This window comes from Rattus rattus, chromosome 4 (assembly GCF_011064425.1).
Source record: "Rattus rattus isolate New Zealand chromosome 4, Rrattus_CSIRO_v1, whole genome shotgun sequence".
Classification (NCBI taxonomy): Eukaryota; Metazoa; Chordata; class Mammalia; order Rodentia; family Muridae; genus Rattus; species Rattus rattus.
In genome coordinates, this window is record NC_046157.1 from 143,986,856 (window position 1) to 144,006,698 (window position 19,843).

The following is a 19,843-nucleotide window of genomic DNA, read 5'->3' on the forward strand; positions in this document are numbered from 1 at the left end:
GTTTCATCCTGATTGCAAAACCTCAAAATATATGAGGTATTTGCATACTCCATAGAGTATTTGAAAGGATTTTGTCTCAGTAGTAGTGGGAAATAATTATCACTACAGTAAATGATGTCATGCTTCAAAGCAACAAACAATAAAATAAAGACCAAAAGGATCAAACTATATTACCTGCATCGTAAGATAAAGTTCAAGGATATTCAGAGGAAGTTTTAAAAATGAGCAGCACTTAGCCTGGTCTTCGTATGAGTTCCCTAACAATCAGAGCTTGTGCTGTCTCTGATTCTGTTGCCTAGCATTGGATCCCCTTCCCCTAGCTGAACTGCCTGGTCAGGCCTGAAAAAGAAAGGATGCACTTAGTCCGACTGTGACTTGTCCCCAGGTGGCATGGTGCCCATGGGGTCTTCCCATTCTCTGAGAAGGAAAGGGGTTAATAGGATGAAGGATTTTAAGAATGAGACTGCGGACAGGGGCTTCGATCTGATGTAAAGTGAATAAATAAATAAATGAGCAACATTTACATAGGAAATAAACAGATCTCAATCACAAATGATCAGACAAGGGAAGGACAGAAGAACAACCCACAATTAAGAAGAAAAAGGTCTCTAAACACAAAACTGGACAGAGCTACTCATTCGCATTTCAGAGACGACTTGGACGCTCGTTTCAAATACATTTCATCTGTGCAAGATGTTGATCAACATGAAAGATATAGGGAGACATGATAAAAATTCAAACATAAAAACCACAGTGACTAAGGTGAGAAGTAAACCCAATGGAAATAATGGCGATTTTTATATGGAAAAAAATTAGAAAAGCTAGAGTCAGCGGTAAGACACAGCAATCAGAACCCTGCAGAGTCAAAATCTAATGGTGCCAGACCTCATACCCAGAAAAGAAACTCTTGTCATCTCAGTGTGATATTGAACAATATTTTTAGTATATTCTTTTTTAGTATAATACATTTTAGAGACTTTCATGCAATAAATTTCAATCATACTCTGCTCCTACATTCTCCATAATGCATCCCTCTGGCTTTTACATTCCTTTTTTTTTTTTTTAATTTTACTTAATCTTTCTCTTTTACACTCTAGATTTTATCCTCCGGGTCTACCTTCTGACTGTTCCCCATACCATACCTCCTCCCCACCCCGATGTCTCCATGAGGATGTCCCCACCCTCCCACCTCCCACCCCACCAGACCTCTCCACCCACCACTGTCTCCAGTCTCTTGGGGATCAGGTGCATCTTCCTTCCTCTTCCCTGAGCCTTGGGTGTAAGTTTATTGTGTAGATGTATCGGTTAGGGACCACTTTTAAAAGATCTGATATGCATGTGTGTAGGTGGGTTAGATTCCCTAATAGCAAGTGGAATTTGGCAGAAAATGTGTAATTGTAACAATTTTAAAAATCAATTATGGTAAACTACAAGAAGCATTGCTTAAATGTGAAGATATAAAAGAGTTTGTTGTGCTTTTTTTAAAGTGCACAGATATTGTGAATATTGTCCTGGTCCATCTTCATAATCCGTGTGACTAGATCTAATTAGTTATGCTTACATTGAGGTATGCCTGTGAGTGTTTCCAGGGAGGTTTAACTGAGGGAGGTGGACCCATTTTAAATGTGGAGGACAGCAGGGACCATCCCTTGAGCAGAGCATCCAGATTAAACAAGGACTGAAGATAATAAAAAGTAAAATGAGCACTGGAATTCATTTTTCACTGCTGTCCGAGTGTGGATGCACATGACCAAGCCTCAAGCATCTGTGGCTTAGCCACAGGTGACAGCCACGCTCAGCACCATGATGGGCAGCGCCCTTGTACTTAGTCTCCTCACTTAATATGCTTGCTAATTTTGTCACAGCAATGAAACAGTAACTAATATAGATATGATATGCCATATAAATACTAATTAAAATAACCTCATTGGTTATGTTACTGCTAGATAAGGTAGGTTGAGCAAGTTCAGAGCCCTCGGCACCAAGGTACCCTTCTGGGAGGGTAGGCAGCTCCCTGCTCCCTGAAGGATACCTGGTCTGGAATACACTTCCCACATTAGGAAAAGTGGCCTGTGGTCACACAGGCCCAGAAAAGTTCTCAATGGCAATGAGGTAACTACAGGTCCTGAGGGTCTAGCCAATAAGCTTCCCTTCCTGGACATACTTCCCAGCAAGAGGTATTAATCTCTGGTCTACCCTGAGGGGTTGGTATGTGTCCATTTTCCATGATGAACAGCCAATAAACAGTGTAGATAGACATAGACTGCCTTGCTCATTGAAAACCATCATGGTGAGCATGGAGAAGGCCGTTCCCTACAAAGCCATAGCCTAAGTCTCCCACAGAAGGCCTCTCTGAATTCCCTGACAACTGTCACCAAGCTAAGGACAATCAACCTGCAGAACCCCAACTCTGCTCCAAAATCCTGAGACTCAGGAGTGCCCGGATGTCTAGGAGTTTGGCAACATCAGGTCCCAACCTCTTCACAGACTGTGGACCCTTGATCCTTCATTCCTGACACCCCAGAGGGGACTGGATTGCCCGGGAGTCAGGGAACCTCAGCTTTGTCTTCTCACAGCCCAGGCTGCGTTTCCCCACCTCCTGAGTGGTCTCTCGGGTGCTTCCCTAAATCCCAGCACCTGATAGCTGCAGAGTACAGGGAAATGCAGTCAAATTCTCCCTGCATTTTGCCTCCCCAGCAGTGCTTCCACACCCCACAGGTGGGGTAGAACTCAGACCCACATGAGGGTTCAGAGCAATAAACAGCATGAAGCTATTTCAAAATAAGATTTTACTATTATTAACAGGAACAACTAATGATCAATGTTTTGTTTTGTTTTTTTTAACTTTTTATTGATTGATTCCTTGTGAGTTTCATATAATGCATCCCAGTCCCACAAATCTCCATGTTTCCTCATATCTTCCCTTTGCCCTGCAACCTCCCCCACAAAATAGGAAACACACAAACAAATAATCATCAACAACAGCAGCAGCAACAGCAAACAAAAGCATAGAAAACATCTCATGATGGAAGCTGTAGTGTGTCAGTGTGTCCCACAGTATATCCCTCTGTCCATGACTCTTCGCTTATAAATGTTCATTGTAATAAGTCATTGGTGTGACTCAAGATCCGTGGCTTATCTAATACCATCAATATTGGATGCTCATCGAGACTTCGGATATCCTGTTGTTGCCCTGTGTCATAGAGATCCTACAGCTTTGGAACAGCAGGACTGGCCATTTCACATGTGTCAACCATTCAAAAATAATAATAGATATTTAAGTGATCCATCTCAGAGTCCACATCAGGTAAGGGGCAAGGGTAACTCTCCAGAGCTCATGACCCTGTGGACAGCTTTCACAACTGCCAGAGTTGACAAGGGGCAGGGTGGGAGTAGGCATCACCTATGCACCTGTGCCACCCAATGACAAATGAGTGGGCAACTCAGCACTCCTACACTCATGTCTTTCAGGGCAAGCTCACCCACACCCTTGCCATCAGGGCCAGCTTCACTTGCTACTAGCAATGAGATATTGGGCCAGCCTCAGAGTGCCACATCCAGTGAAGGGTGGGACTAGTTCTGCACAGCCCCGGGACACTCAGTTGCTCCTTGGCAGCTGTCCTGACGAAGGACATTTTGATATTCTCTAGTGCCATGGACATCACCACTGATGCTTGCCACTGTACAGCCATAGACTCAGACATGACCCTCGAGTGGCATCCCTGGTGGCGACCTCTCCATTTCCCAGGGGTCAGGGCTGGCCATTTATAACAGGCTACTCCTCTCTACCCTTGAGTCTCCAGTTCCATCTTTCTTCACTATGCTGCTCCACTTTGACTCTTTCCCATCTGCCCACCACATGTGCATACATTGTGGTGGCTCCAGCTGCAGGCTGGCCATGTGGCTGCTAGATCCCTGGGTGGCATCCTCTATCCATGTGTGCATTGCCTGTGCTGTGCACCAGAGGGGAGATACGTGGGTGGTATGGCAGTCCATGGGTTTCTGTCTGTCTTCTTCCATCTGCATTGTGCTGCCTGGATTTGATTTGATCTGATTTTTATGAGTCCTAAGCATAACACAGCTTTGACCACCAAGCCAGACATCAATCTAGGATGAACAAAGGACTGCCGTCTGCTCTGCCCCTGACTGACGTAAGAACACCACCACCAACAAGGTGTCTCTTTGTCCATTGCCAGGGGGTGTTATTTGATGAATTTTAAGAAGATGTAATCTTGAGTTTTATTCTGCATTATAACAGAGCTTCAAAAGCGCATAATGACACAAATCAACAATTGTATTGAAAATGCAAATATACTTCCTAAATAATTTATAGAACTTCTGATACTCTGAAATACAATAAGAATAGAGACCTGAACACCATTAACTGCTTGACTTAAGTGACATTTATAGAATGCTCCACCAACTAAGAGCTCAATTCATATTCATTTCAAACATATCTGAAACATTTGTCAAGATATACCATATTCTGGGCCATGAATTAAGTATTAAAATACTTGATATGTTTCAAATCACACAATTATTTCCCTGGGCAAAATAAAATTAAATAAGAATTTAATCTTCCACCAAATATTTACTAGTCAAATAAGCAATCCATGCATTAAATATGAAACTTAAAAATTAACAATGTGAATTGAAGGGTGGAGATTGGTGCCCTGGGTAAAGCAATTGCCATTCGAGCACGAGGACCCATGTTTGGATTCTCACCACCAAAGTAAAGTCCAGACATTTAATAACAACACTTGGAAGGCAAGATGTTCACACTCCAGTCTTTCTGGTCAGTCAGTTTGACCTGATTGGTAAACTCCAGGTTCAGTGAGAAACCCTATCTGAAGACATAGGTGGAGAATGGCAAAGGAACATATATAAAACAGACCTATAACTTCCACATGTGAAAGCACAGCTAAGTGCCCCCAGAAACAGACATGTTGAAGAAGAACTGAAGAACATTTGGTTAGAGGATATATTGAGATATAGTAGCTTGATTCTCAAATTTATTTTATGGTCTTTAAGTGAACATTTTGGAGCTGAAAAATATGATAGAAAGCAAGTAGTCTATCAATTTAATACCTAAAGGACAAATCTAATTTAGATGCCTACGCTGTGATCAGGAGAGAAACTAGTTGCAGGGTTGGAAGCAGAATTCAGGTCACATAACATCCACACCCATATGGAGAGACATTCTGTAGTATACTGTGTTTGATACACTATGTGTGGTATCATAATGAATTTCCTAGATAGGTAGAGCAAATCTTTGCCTTGGAGTGACAGATTAGTTTAGAAAAGACAAAAGGGATCACAGCAGGTTCAGGTGAAAATTGATAGGATGAGTCTCCTAAGTCTGATGGTGACTCAGTGTGAGGTGTATAGATGGGAACAGCTGGTAAACCTGTGTAGATAAACAGAGACGCCTCCAAGCAAACACACACTAATAAGCCTGTAGTAATTATTAATAATTATCAGCAGTTCTAAGACTCACCCGTCTTAGCAAATTAATAATACTCTGCTTTCCTGACATGATTTGTCTTACTTGCATCCAGCAATTTGTTAAAATTATTACCACTATTTTATGTGTGAACATTTTTCTTGAAAGTTTAACAACTTGAGTTTCTTTTTAACTTATAATGATAATATCAACAATAACAATCACAACAAAGAGCAAATACAGAGGTTAAACACATGCCTTATGTGTCAGGTCATGCAATACCTGATATAGCCGCACCCCTTGAAAGGCCTTGGGTACTCCTAAGTATTAATAGTTGAACTCTCATAGTTGCCGTAGAACCCTAAGTTTGTTGTTATCATTATCCGCACTTAAAGATGTAGAAGTCATGGATGCTTTAAATTGTAGAGAGTAGTAACACACTATTAAACACTTTTGAGCTGTAAATTAGCTAGAAAGAAAGAAAGAGGAGGGGAGGGAGGGGAGGGGAGGGGAGGGGAGGGAGGAGGGAGAAGGAGAAGAGGGGAGGAGGGGAGAGAGGGGAGGGGAGGGAGGGAGGGGGAGGAAGAGGGGAGGGAGGGGAGGGGAGAAGGGGAGGGAGGGAGGGAGGGCAGGAGAAGAGAAGAGAAGAGAAGAGAAGAGAAGAGAAGAGAAGAAGAAGAAGAGAAGAGAGAGAAGAAGAGAAGAGAAGAAAGAAGAACCTTTGCCACTTGAGCCAAGTGGGAGGCGACATTCCAAACCGGCAGTTTCTGCTGAGACTGCAGGATTTTTCACTGCTCTTTCACTTTCTATTTAATGAGCAAATTGTCCTAAGTACACACATAGCACTGTGGTACCAAGGATAAGATTGTAGCCAGTTTCTTTATCAACTGCGATAATTCTTAATCTTCCTACTTGTACAATGACACTTTGGATTTAATATTTTTTAAAAAGATGCCACTTAAGAAATTAACATTATAAACTTTTTTAAATTGCCATTGCATACAAGGAGCAATAAAATCAGTAATTGGAGTAAAGCACATGGAAGCATCCATTAGAACACTGTCATGAGGACATTGATTAATCAGACTCATCCTATTTATTCAAGAGCTTTTCAGTAGGGAGACTTCAAGACAACATTTAGAGGTAGCACCATCCACCCTTAAGGGGTCAGGACAGCTTTTTTTTTAGGAAAAGAGATACTTAGTGATAAATGCCACTCTTAAAAAAGGCTGCACCATTGGAAAAAATACAAAGGTTCTTTTATGAGCCCCACCCCTCTGTGTGTGTGTGTGTGTGTGTGTGTGTGTGTGTGTGTGTGTCCCTCCCTCCTTCACTCCCTCTCCCCAGGGTCTTACTTGTAACTCCAGCTGTACTGGAATTCACTCTATGAATCAGTCTTGCCTCTGCCTCCCAAGCGCTGGAATTAAAGGCATGTGCCACTTAGCCCAGACTCTTGTAGTTTCTTTTTTTATGTGATGTAATTCTTTTTTTAAAGATTTATTATTTATTATATGTAAGCACATTGTCGCTGTCTTCAGATACACCAGAAGAGGGCATCAGATCCCATTACCGATGTTTGTGAGCCACCATGTGGTTGCTGGAATTCGAACTCAGGACCTCTGGAAGAGCAGTCTGTGCTCTTAGCCACTGTCTTCAGCCCATATAATTTCTTAATGTTCATAAATTATTAATGTTCTGAGTTCATTTATCCTCATCTTAGTTGTTTTTCTTTCTTCTCCTGTCACCTTTGCTAAGTTTTATCAATTGTCTAAAACTGATCTGATCAGGTTCATCCCTTTCTTTAAGTCTTCTTTCATTTGATTTGCTTGTTCTTTGCCTATTCACAGCCTTGAGGTCTATTCTGCACACCCAGACCTCAGTTACACAAAGTTAGTGCTCTCAGTGCTATATTACAGCATTGAAGCTCCATGGTTTTTTTTTTGTTTGTTTGTTTGTTTTAATTAACTTGAGTATTTCTTATTTACATTTCGAGTGTTATTCCCTTTCCCGGTTTCCGGGCAAACATCCCCCTAATCCCTCCCCCTTCTCTATGGGTGTTCCCCTCCCCATCCTCCCCCCATTGCCACCCTCCCCCCAACAATCAGTTCACTGGGGGTTCAGTCTCAGCAGGACCAAGGGCTTCCCCTTCCACTGGTGCTCTTACTAGGCCGTTCATTGCTACCTATGAGGTTGGAGCCCAGGGTCAGTCCATGTATAGTCTTTGGGTAGTGGCTTAGTCCCTGGAAGCTCTGTGAAGCTCCATGTTAAGGGATCTGCCTCACACATAGTGCCTTTATCTCACTTTCTCCATTTCCATGGCACCTAATACAAGTCTCAGATAAGAGACTCCCAAACGATGGTAGGTCCTTTGTCTACTGGAAAAGCACATACTCATTTGGAGGTAGGCAGAGCACTATTCGACATATTCATAGTACAGAATGAATCATTAACTAAGGAGCTTGTCTCTGGAAAATCTTTGCATGGAGAGAGGGGGAGAGGGAGGGGAGGAGGAAGAGGGAGAGAGAGAAAAGAGAGAACAGAACAGAACAGAACAGAACAGAACAGAGAAACATTTCTTTAGGGAAGAGCAGCTAGAGGTAAGTTGCCCATGTCTCAATAGATGTTTTTATGCACATGTGCATATGGGCAGCACTAACTTGGACTTAGGGTTCTATTATTTATTTTTTAAGATACTAGGTTGCTAGGAAGATGAGAGATGTATTATTAGGTGGAGGATGAGGGGAGCTGGAGGGAGGGAGAGAAAAATAGATATGACTAGACATTGTATGCATGCATGAAATTTTCAAAAAAATAAGAATAATGCATGCATGATATTTTCAAAAATATAAAAATAATATAGAGAGAAAGAGAGAGAAAGAGATGAGGGGGACAGAATGGGAGGGGAGGGAACGCTCCAGTCTCCGGTCGTTGGCTAAGATAATAGAATCCAATGGATACATCTACAAAATATTTACTGCATCAGAGGCTCAACATTGCAGAAGAAAGGGTGGAAAGACTGTACGAGCCAGAAGATCAGGGAGTTTGCTGTGAGATGTGACTCCCAGTAATATCAGAAGCTATAAACATAAAGTCTCACCAGCCCAGACTATCCAAAAGTGAGCTGAGCAAGGAGGACACCAATGAGCACACCCAACTGTGGAAAAGCCTATGAAGCCTGAACTCTACAAGAATAACTGCAGACAACTAAGGAATACTGAGAGTGGGAGAAAGTCTTCCCCAGGGAAGAGCACACCAGTTGATTATCCAGTACCAAACATCCAGCCCTAAACACATACATATGAGCAACATGCAAACTGAGTGCATGAGTAGGCACACTGTGTGTGTGTGTGTGTGTGTGTGTGTATGTGTGTGTATGTGCGCGCGCGCATGCGTGCACGCAGATAATGGCCCTTTAGGATCTTCCATGGCCACTAGAAATGATGGTGTAAGGAACATGAGATACAAATGTCCTTTCTTCTGGTAGCATAACCCTTAGTGCTGAGATTGCTCCACTTTAAAATTTTGCAGACCCTCCAGAGTGTTTTCTGTAGTGGTTGTGGCAATTCTGACCAGTAACATACAAAGGCTCTTTTCTCTACATCCTTGTTAATAAATTTCTAGATTCTTTTTCTCGTAGCAGCATTCTAACAAGTATGATATGTGGCTTGAGTTGCATTTTCTTGATGATTAATATTGATTTTTACTTTCTCGTTTGCATATTATCTATCAAGGCCCTTTGATGATCATGATTATTTTGTGATTTTGTATATATATATATATATATACATACATATATATATCCTATAGAGCCATAAATGGTTTTTATATTTTGAGTATACATTGTCTGATACATGACTTGAAAATACCATCTTATTCCACAGGTTGAAACTTGCCCTTTCTTTCTTTTTGCCAGACACAAGCTTTTCAGTCAGAGGCAATCCCACTTGCTGGTTTTTAAACTTGTAGCCTGTGCTTTTTGGTGTTATATCTAAAACAGTCCTTTTCTAGACTAATCTTTAAAAAACTCATTGCCTTCTAAATTTAAATAATTTTGTGTTTTTATCTGTTTGTGTTTAGGTTTTAATTATTCATATAATTGCCTACCGAGATACAGGAAGACAAATATTTAATATTTAGATGTAGAACCTAAAATAGTTAAACATGGACGGGTCACATAGTTCAGTCAACAAGAGCTTAATATCTGAAACCTATGTGTTGGAAGGAGAGAGCTGACCCCTACAGAGCTTGGCCTGTGACACACACACACACGCACACACACACACACACACACACACACACACACACAGAGGTATGCATATACATGCAGATGTACATGCATGTACACACAAATAATTAGATAATTAACTATTAAAAAGTAACAAAACCTTTAAGAAATGCATCAGACATACACATTAATAGTCAAGTGAAGAGTGATAGTTGCTAGGGACTAGAAACAGAAAAAAGGCGGGGGATTATGATCAAGGCATACAAACTTTTTATCATGCAGCATAAACAGATGCTGGGCACCTAATGAATAACAATGTGAATGCCTCAACAATACAGTGTGTTGACATAAAATTAGCTATGAACTTTCTCAACACACACACACACACACACACACACACACAGGAGGGGTAAAGGGAGAGAGGAAGAGAGTCTTCAAAATGTTTATATACTTAGTCATATGATTTATCTCTTCAATATACATATGAAGCCTAAAATCGTAGCATAAGGAACTAAACTGATTCAGGTGACATTGTACCTTATTCTCAAGTTCCTTCACTATCTTCATTGAAGGCATCTGAAATTATTCAGATATCCATTAGAATATTAATGGTCTCCAGAATAACCTGATAGTGGATCAATTCTTCCACATTTCATATGTTTAATAATAACTCCCTCAAAATATTACATTTCAGTTATTCAGAGTCAGTGAAAAGGCTAAGCATCTTGGCTAAAGAGATGGATGTAATAGTTAAATAGTCCTTCGGAAAGATTATTTATAATTACATGGTCATTTTGGTATAATATCTCTTAGATCTTTGTATTGTACCATCAAACACAGACGACCTCTTTTATTCCTTGGGTGTTTAGCTATGCCAACACTCCATTTCATTTGCTTGTATCTTCCAAGCCGCTTCCTATCAATTATATCTATTGAGTGCTAACTTTACCTAACTGTAGAGCTCTGTCCCTATAAACACTGAATGCACTTGAAAGGAGAATAAAATTCTACTCTTCAAATTTCATTTCTTTTTATCTTTTTTCTAAGAACTTATTGGTGATTTCATTCTGTATCCCATTATAGGAATGGTATTACAGAATAAAATATAAGCTGACAGTTTGCAGATTTATTATCGTACTTGATACATTCACATTTTCAAGAGTGATGTTCTACAGTTAAATGAATCCACAGAGATTAAATCTCCTTAAAAGGAATCAATCCCCTCAGAGTGGGATTTGCCTGCCAATGTGGCTTGATCAAACCCTAATTGGGTGTGGACTTTTGGAGATTGCAACAATTTTCATTTGCTCATCTGTTTGAAGTAGAGTTATTTTGTTTTGAGTCTTAATATCTTCAACTATTGATTTTTCTGACTTATCATTACAATTGAATGCATTCACATTAGTGCCTTGCAATGAAAATATCAACACCAATAGAAAATTACATTTTAGAAATAGTATTTAACTCATGTACTTGAAAAATCAGTATGTGAAGAAATTAAAACCTCCAATTTTCATAAATATTAGCTTCAAGTATTGTAATTAAGATGCCAACCAGACTCATGAGTGCCCCGGCTGGAAGGTAGCCAGTGAACGCCTTTCTGTCCACTTGTCATTTCATAACCTTGCTTATTTATAACTCCCCCTTGTCAGCAGAAGAGCATAGATTCACTCCAGGAATTCCAGTGAAGACTCTGGGTTTTACTGTTTATTTTCCATACATATTTAACCCTTACCCTACACATCTCCCCATGTTGTTGTTTTTCTTTCAAGAAAGGGACTTATCACATAAAACACAATAATGCTGGATGGCGTTCCCAAGATACTTGATGACTTTCCCAAGATATTCATTTAATGCCAAAATATACATCTCGTTGAATAAGACTCCTGACTCTTCAAGCAGTGTTTGTTAACACTCTAATACTATACATTATATTTCAAAGGAGTAAACACTTGGGCTATATATAGAATGATAAAAGTCATGACAGATCCATCTGAAAACAGTGAATCCAGCTACAGTACCAGTGCTCCTGGAAACGAGTCTAGTAAACTGGCCATAGTCATGTCTCTTGTAATGTCCATGACCTCGCTAATCCCAGGCAGTTGTCTAGGTTTCCATTCTTACACACGATTTCTTTCCTGTTGAATGTGCCTTAAGTCCAGTTAGGTAGCTCTTGGTTACTATCAAGGTATGAGTGCCATGACTGAACCTTTAGAGATATTGTCCCTGCCCAGTCATTGCTGTGGTTCTTAGACATCCAACAGTAGTTGGATAGGACTACTGTTTGCTACCCTCCCTTGGTATCTTGCATAGCATCTTCCAGTATCATGGAAACTAGTTCTCTGTGAGGAGACTTTTAAGTCAGATCCACCTAGAATCCTTTGATTCCTTGTGCCTGAAATGCATGATGTCTTCAGCAAAAGGAACTTATTTTCAACCTCTGGGAAGTAACTTAGAATTATAGTGATAGCTTAGATTTTGGTGGGAATATACCCTGGTCAACGACTAAAAATGAGGTTTCTTATCTCTGAACTTTTGCTAGTCTATATGTATATGTATATAATTTTCAGTAAATATAAAAGAATGAGCTTCCCTATAGCTTTCCCACACATTCTTAATGTTATTTAATATGCTCCCCCATCCTCTCTGACTTCCCTCACCCTTCCCCAATTAGGTCTACCCTCGTTTTTCCCATTTCTCCCTTCATGTTCCAACTCATGGTTAAACATGTTTTTCATTTGTCTCTTGTAAACAACGTGTGCAAACTCCTTAAGGGAGTTTGCCTTCCTCATCAGACACAGGCTACATACTAAACAATCCTTAACTGGAATAGAAAGAAAGAATATAAGTCAGACAAGGTAACTAATCCCATATATATCCTAAAGTCATTTTCTTGGCTATCTTCTTTTAACTTAAATTTAAAATACTCTCCTTTAATTAGATAAATCCATAATGCAATGATCTCCAGAAAATAATATTGTCTTCACTTCCAGAGGCTGAAAATCAGTCTTCTTTGTGTACATGGCAGTCTTGGCTTTGGCATTAGTACAGACCCTCCTTTCATAGACACTAGCATATTTTTAATTAGAAAGAATAAAATATAAAGTAATATCATCAGAAAAGCAGATTTAAAATATAAAATGGTAAATTTACAAGCAAAATCATATTTCAACACTCATTCAATGAATTATTCAAAGAAACAGCAAAATAATGTTTTGCCTAGATTTTAGACTGTGAATCATTTCATCCTAAAAGTGATCATGTTTAATGACGTGAGTCACATCTTTTAAGAGCTGTGATAAATATTCTACATGGAAACAGAAAATAGTATGTCAGAATCTCCTAAATTAAAAACAAAAGAAAGCCCCTCCCAGGGAGCATTAGTAATCCTTAGAGATGAATTATCTCTTGGTTTATGACCTAAGAATGCTAGCTAAAGCTTACCTTATACACTAAGCTGTGCTCTGGCTTCATGCAGAAATAAGGATAACTCATTATAGCCTTTTAATAACTTGAACACAAATGGCTACAGAGTGAAAAACTTTCATCCTGAGTAAATTTGGCCCTACTAGTGCAATGCCAAGCAAATCCATCACCTAAGTGCTCATGTTGCACACAGAGATACCTACACACTGACTCCCATACTCCCCGACCCGCAGGCTTGCTCTGATTTTATCACCACATGAACGTGGCACCAAGGCACTGGGTGATCGCCTGTTTTTAGAATATGATATTTGTACTTAGTTTTTCAAGTATCATTTAAGCCGTTCTAAGACAGGAAGTCTTGTAGTGCGAAGTAAGTAGCACTCCATTCCTTGTTCTCTTTCCATTCTCTTGGAGACAGATGCTGTAAGTGATTTCTATGGAGGCAGATCTTGCTGACAAAGCATTTACATTAGGGTTATTGCTGTCAAAGCAAAGTGGAAAATGGAAACTACTCCATTGCCATCCCAAGCCAAAACAAACAAACAAAAAGTCATTTCAAGTGAAACAACGTTGACACAGAAGAGAAGTCTATAAACTTCCTGTAAATATCTTGATGAGTAATTTAAAATGCATTAGCCATAATAAAGTTTTCTATTATTTCAAGTGAACACAGTATATTTTCTTTTTTTTACAATAAAGAAGACAAATCAAATCAAATATTACTTAAATTGAAATTACAACCAACCTACATAAAATACCATTATCATGAAAATAAAACTTTCTATTGATACTCATCAAGGTTACAACGTATGTTATTTTTTCTACTAGCAGTTATAATACCTTCAAACATGTATTTCTTAAAAGTCATCTGTGAATTTAACATAACTATTTAGTTTTGCAGCATATTTCCACTTACAGATACCCAGCTATTTCTAAGAATTCACTTATTTTTCATTATAGTTTTGCACTTGAGGAAAGCTTTCTGAAGCACCATTATATTTTTCGTGAAAGTAGACTACAATTGAGCCACCCTCATACTGTGCTAAAATTCTTAATAGAGGAGTACAGCGAAGAACTCCATCCCATACAGTCGTTATTTTTAAAAATATATTTAATTCCCACTGGTTGATTTTAGGACTCGTTAGTTTGTAATATCTCTCCAAGATAAATAAATGTATGGGTCTTATTATTTAATTTTATTCTTCTGTGTGATAACCATGATGTCTTTTTCTTATCGAAAATTTCTCCCAGTTCTTGCTTCTAAAACATTTACATGAAAGTTTACACAATGGTTGAATTCATACCTAGTTCCAAAATAAAGTTCCTGAGGAGTAACTTGTGAAAACTGTATTCAGGATCATTAGCAGGTGGACTGAATGCTGTTAACATTTAGTGCTTTTTCTCTTGTTTTGTATTTTTTGAAATTTTTCTTCATCTACTTTTATCCTAATATAATTTTGTTAAACTTCTTGCAGTGATTTTTGAGCATTTTTAAAAGAAAATGATTATGCTTATAATTATTTAAATTAAGTACACTTCATAGTTCATTATTGAAATGTCTACTTGAAGCATTGTTGTAGTAGGCTAACAATTTTGTTTTTATTCCCAACTTTCTTTTTGTTTTATAGCTAACATAGTATTACTACGGTATCAATAATTTATAACTGACATACACATGGTTAACTTCTCCTATCTCATGTCTAAAATTCAGTATATAGCTTTAATTCTGTCCAAATGAGCTTTCTTGGGTACAGAGTCATTACTGTCCCATGAATAACAGTTTTTCATATTTAAATACTTTTCCTTTTAAATTAGTTCCATTTATGTCATTATGGTAGACGCTGCCTAATGCCAAAACTTATGGGTTAAAATTAGCACTAATATCAAGTTCTACTTATTTATGCAAATATCTCAAAATTACTTTAAGATGCCAGAAATTCACACTAAAGTGCTCAGCTAGTCAGCATCTCTATATTCTAAAACATGAATGAAATCATAAACTCCCAGTTTGAATTTTCGGTTTCAATATTTATCAACAAGGATTAAAATTATGTAACACTCTTTGAATATTATTGAATTTAGGAGTACTACCCATTCATCAAGTTTATGTGGAAAGACCAAACCTTCCACTGAAGACACGCACTACTTTATCCTATGGAGGGTGTACATGTTGGAATGCAGCAGGAACAGGCATGGCGGGCGAATGCTGCTCAATAACCACTGTGAGTGTGATTCAAGCATAACTAAATAGATAGAGGATACATACACACTGCAAGAATATACTGCTCCTTAATCCTCAAAGAAAGCCGTGAGGACCAACCAGATACGTTATTTCAGTGTAATGGATTTTTCATGGAAAGCTTTCTCGGCCCAATTACCAGTTGGTTTTACTCCTTCCTTCCAGGAATGGAAGGCACCGACTAATAGCAATGTTATGTCCAGTGGCCTTCTTTCCAGCCAAATGACACGTACACATATATTTAAAAGTCAACAACAACAAAAGCAGGCCACCACATACCACTTCTTTAACCAACTGTTAGGCACAGTTCTGAACACTAAGCCAGCAGATGAATTTATGTATAGCTACTGACTGATGTTAGACTTAGAGACTATTGATCCCTATGGCTTCCACAACTGTCTTAATCTCAGTTTAAAACATCACTAGAATAGAAGAGATAAATTGGGAGCATTGCTTTTGAGGATAAGGTCACCTAAGGAGATACCTGTGGTTCACTTGAAATGAACACCTCTCTCTGTCTCTGTCTCTTTGACTCTGACACTGTCTCTCTGTCTCATCTCTCTGTCTCTCTGTCTGCCTCCTCCCAATACCCCACCCCCCAATCAAGCAAGCAAGCAAATTTTCTCTAATTATTTCTCTGACCAGACTGTCAGCTCAGACTCCGTTTACAATGGAAACTGTGTTGTGAGGCAGAGCAGATACTTGGCTGCTCATCTAGTAGTGGTGATATTTGGAAATACCTTGTCATTCAGCTGCACTCACTTGGGCAGCTCCTGGAGTGTTGGTAACAAAGAGGAGAGACTGCATCGACTTTGTAGTCTTTTGTGCTACCAGCTATTATATAGTCTCATATTACATGAGCCTCGGTCACCTTGGTGACCACATTCCCTTTTAAACATTTTGTTGTTGTTGTTGTTAGGTTTTTTTTTTTTTCTCTAAAGGGTTTCTTCACAGCTTATGAATCCCAAGTACCTTAATGAGTGCCCTGTAGGTAGCCTGTTGTGCAGGGTTGCAGGAAAATAAAACTATGTACTAGAGACACAGCAGCAGTAATCCCATTAGTTCAGTGCAGTCGGGGACATCAGGAAATGAAGTGGGAAAACATCTCAGTTCATGCACGGACTGCTGAACACGAGGGACGGCCTCATCCTCATCGCTGGTGCACTCAATATAGGTCTTCGCTCTCATCTGAGGACCGGCTTCCCTGCTTACAACATGGCCTGTCTGTAACAAGCCAAATCCCTACCCTGTATCAGCAATAAATGTTATAAGTAGTAAGTGTCATGGTCTTAACTGTGCAAAGGTTCCCCATTGTTCCTTTATTAGACCCTGAGAGATTGAGACCAATTTCCATGTGGAAGTATGTCTCACGTTAACTTTAAACTTTTGAAATCAGATTCGGAGTTCCTTGTTCTTAAATAAACATCGCTTCCTTCAAGTTTACAACTTGACGATTTTTTTTTAAAGGAAAGCAAGGCATTTTTTAAAAAATGTATTCAATTCTCTTCTTCAATAATTATCTTTTACATAAATTCCCAATAACTCCACCAGGATAAAAAGTTGGTTTTCAAGAAGTGAATCTTAAAGTATCTGCACACCTACCTTCTCTTTTCTTTTCTTCCTTTTTTTTTTTTTTTTTTTTTTTTTGTGTGTGTGTGTGTGTACACTTTTTTTTTAATTGGGTATTTTATTTATTCACATTTCAAACGTTATCCCTTTTTCCTGTTTTCCCCTCTGGAAACCCCCTATCCCATTCTCCCTCCCCCTGCTCCTATGAGGGTGCTCCACCACCCCACCCACCCACCCACCCACTTACTCCTGCCTCCTTTCCCTGGCTTTCCACTACACTGGGGCATCAAGCCTTCCCAGGACCAAGGGCCTTTCCTCTCATTGATGTCCAACAAAGCCATCCTCTTCAACACATGCAGCTGGAGCCATGGGTCTCTCATGAGTACACTCTTTGGTTGGTGGTTTAGTCCCTGGGAGCTCTGGGGGTTGGGATGGGTCTGGTTGGTTGATATTGTTGTTCTTCCTATGGGGTTGCAAACCCCTTCAGCTCCTTCTGTCCTTTCTCTAACTCCTCCACTGGGGAGTCTGTTCTCAGTCCAGTGGTTGGCTGCAAGCATCTGCCTTTGTATTTGTCAGGCTCTGGCAGAGTCTTTCAGGAAATTCACTCCTTCAGTCCTTTCTGGGGACTCTTAACTTTTAGTGCAAGATTTGATTCACCTCCTCCTGCCCACTTCCTTGCCACTCTACAGCTGAACTTGAAGAGGAAGGCAGACGATTAATCACTCAATGTGGACCAGGTCACGTGTAGAGAATGTTGCTCTCAGTGTTGTACGTGAGGGAAACAGACAGGATGACAAGGACCAGTGACAAGTACCACATCTTCCAAATACACTGTGGAGATTACCTTGACTCTCGGAGAGCATTCCTGGACAAAGGTCACCAAAATTGTACCAAGAAGGGAAGCTCAGGGGAGGGGCTACTAAATAATGAGTGCTTGGGAACATTGCTTGTTTTACAGTTTGGTTGTTCATTTGTTTTATTGAAACCGACTTTTTGCATACACCCTTCTAAAGTTCTGGCACTGTGTTGCTTGAAACTTCTATCCATATATTGTTTCAATATCCTCTTGAAGCAAGGCCAGTGTTGAGAGTGTGTTCAGGGTGAAGGATCACTTTCCTAGTACTTAGCCTTAAAGAAGTAGAGTGACAATCAGAAGGATGGTGTGGGACTTAGATTCTGAAGAGTTTGTTTTTGATTCTTAGGCTGTGTTATCTTTTTCTGCATTAATGCATAGGGAAAACCAGAGAAGGTGTGTACAGAGTAGGGTCAGGAAGTAGGGGTGTGGTGCAAACTGTGAAGTATGGGAGAAGAGATCAGAAGAGCCTAACACAGGGATCCAGGAAAATTCAAAAAGGATAAAACTCCAAACCCCAAACTGGAAGACAACTGTGGCAAGAAGGAGTTTTAAAAAAATGGTGGTAGTGAAGAGTGGAGAAGTGCATCTGACAAAGGGCACGTAGCTGGAAGCAGCAGTGGAGGCTGACAGAAATGGAAGATTAATGGTGAAACTTAGTCTTGTGAAGCGTTTTACAAATGATACCCTTTGAATCTGGTATCTTCAGCTAGACTTGGGATGACCCCTCCATGGCCACATACCTTAATGTGTCCTTCCAGTGTGGTTTCTAATGCCATGAAACTATATGCAGGATTCTGCCAGCCCATGTATGTTGTTAGGCATATTGCAGTTGGCCTGTACATACATTTGCTTGGTGCTTCAGGGCATTTGCTGATTTTCCAGAACACCAGGGTTCCGTTACCAGTCCCCCTGTTGGGAACCTTGCCAGCAATTGTTACTCCAGCTTTATGGAATCCGATACTCTTTTCTGGTACCAATACATCTCTGTCCCATTACACATACACAGATACACACACAGACACATAAACACACAATAAAATACATTGCTTTCTAAGATACAGGGAAGGCTGTCTGCTGCTAATTTCTAGCCTGTGCCTCACCATGCTCCTTACAACCCTGAACTTCTGATTGCCAGGTTCCTCTTCTGTTTGCTCTTTACCATGTTCCTTCTTTTAGGTCTTAAGTACATTTGCTTGATATTGTTGCCTACTTTGTTTTTAATTTTTTATTGGATATATTTCTTTACTTACATTTCAAATGTTATTCCCCTTCCCAGTTTCTTGTCCATAAGCCCCCATCCCCTCACGTTGCCTACTTTTAATGTTCTGTCTCTCACGCTCATCCATGAGATTTCAGAAGCCCCGCCCCCCTCCAGTGACCTAACTTCCTTTCGTGGTAACAGCTTCCTGAAGGTTATACCACCTCCAGATAGTACCTTGGACTGTTAACATCCTTTGACATGTGGGCTTTCAAATACATTTTAGATACAAACCATACCATTCCTTTATTGCCGCTGGTGAATTCTTATTGCACACTGGCCTTTCTTCACAAAGAGAGAACCTGTAGAGAGCATATTCAGAGGTTAGGCATAGCCCCCATCCACTCATCTCAAAAATATTAACACAGAGTTGTTCCTCGCTAAGGGTAATGCAGGGGCAAAGAGTGGAGCAGAGACTGAAGAAAAGTACATCCAGAGACTGCCCCACCTAGGGATCTAACCCATCTAGAGACACAAAACTCAGATACTATTACTGATGCCAAGAAGCACTTGCTGACAGGAGCCTGGTATGGCCATCCCCTGAGAGGCTCTACCATAGCCTGACGAATACAGATGTGGATGCTTGCAGACAACCATTAGACTGAGCACTGGAACCCCAATGGAGGAGTGAGAAGGACTGAAGCAGCTGAAGGGATTTCCACTCCCATAAGAAGAATTATATCAACCAACCTGCATCCCCCCGCCCTCAGAGCTCCTAGAGACTAAACTACCAACCAAAAAGTACACATGCAAGGACCCATGACTCCAGCTGCTTATATAGTAGAGGATGGCTTTATCTAGCACCAATGGGAGGGGAGGACCTGGGT

General features: G+C 39.9%; 1 protein-coding gene and 1 non-coding gene across 2 annotated transcripts in view; one reads left to right on the top strand and one right to left on the bottom strand.

Annotated features, from left to right (window-relative positions):
- Window positions 1–19,843, top strand: part of Spag16 (sperm associated antigen 16) — a 523,611-nt gene that overhangs the window by 418,950 nt on the left and 84,818 nt on the right. The gene's annotated exons all lie outside the window — the stretch shown is intronic.
- On the bottom strand, window positions 4,058–4,201 carry LOC116899835. The gene has a single exon (XR_004387832.1). It is a non-coding gene; the product is annotated as a small nucleolar RNA SNORA48 (small nucleolar RNA).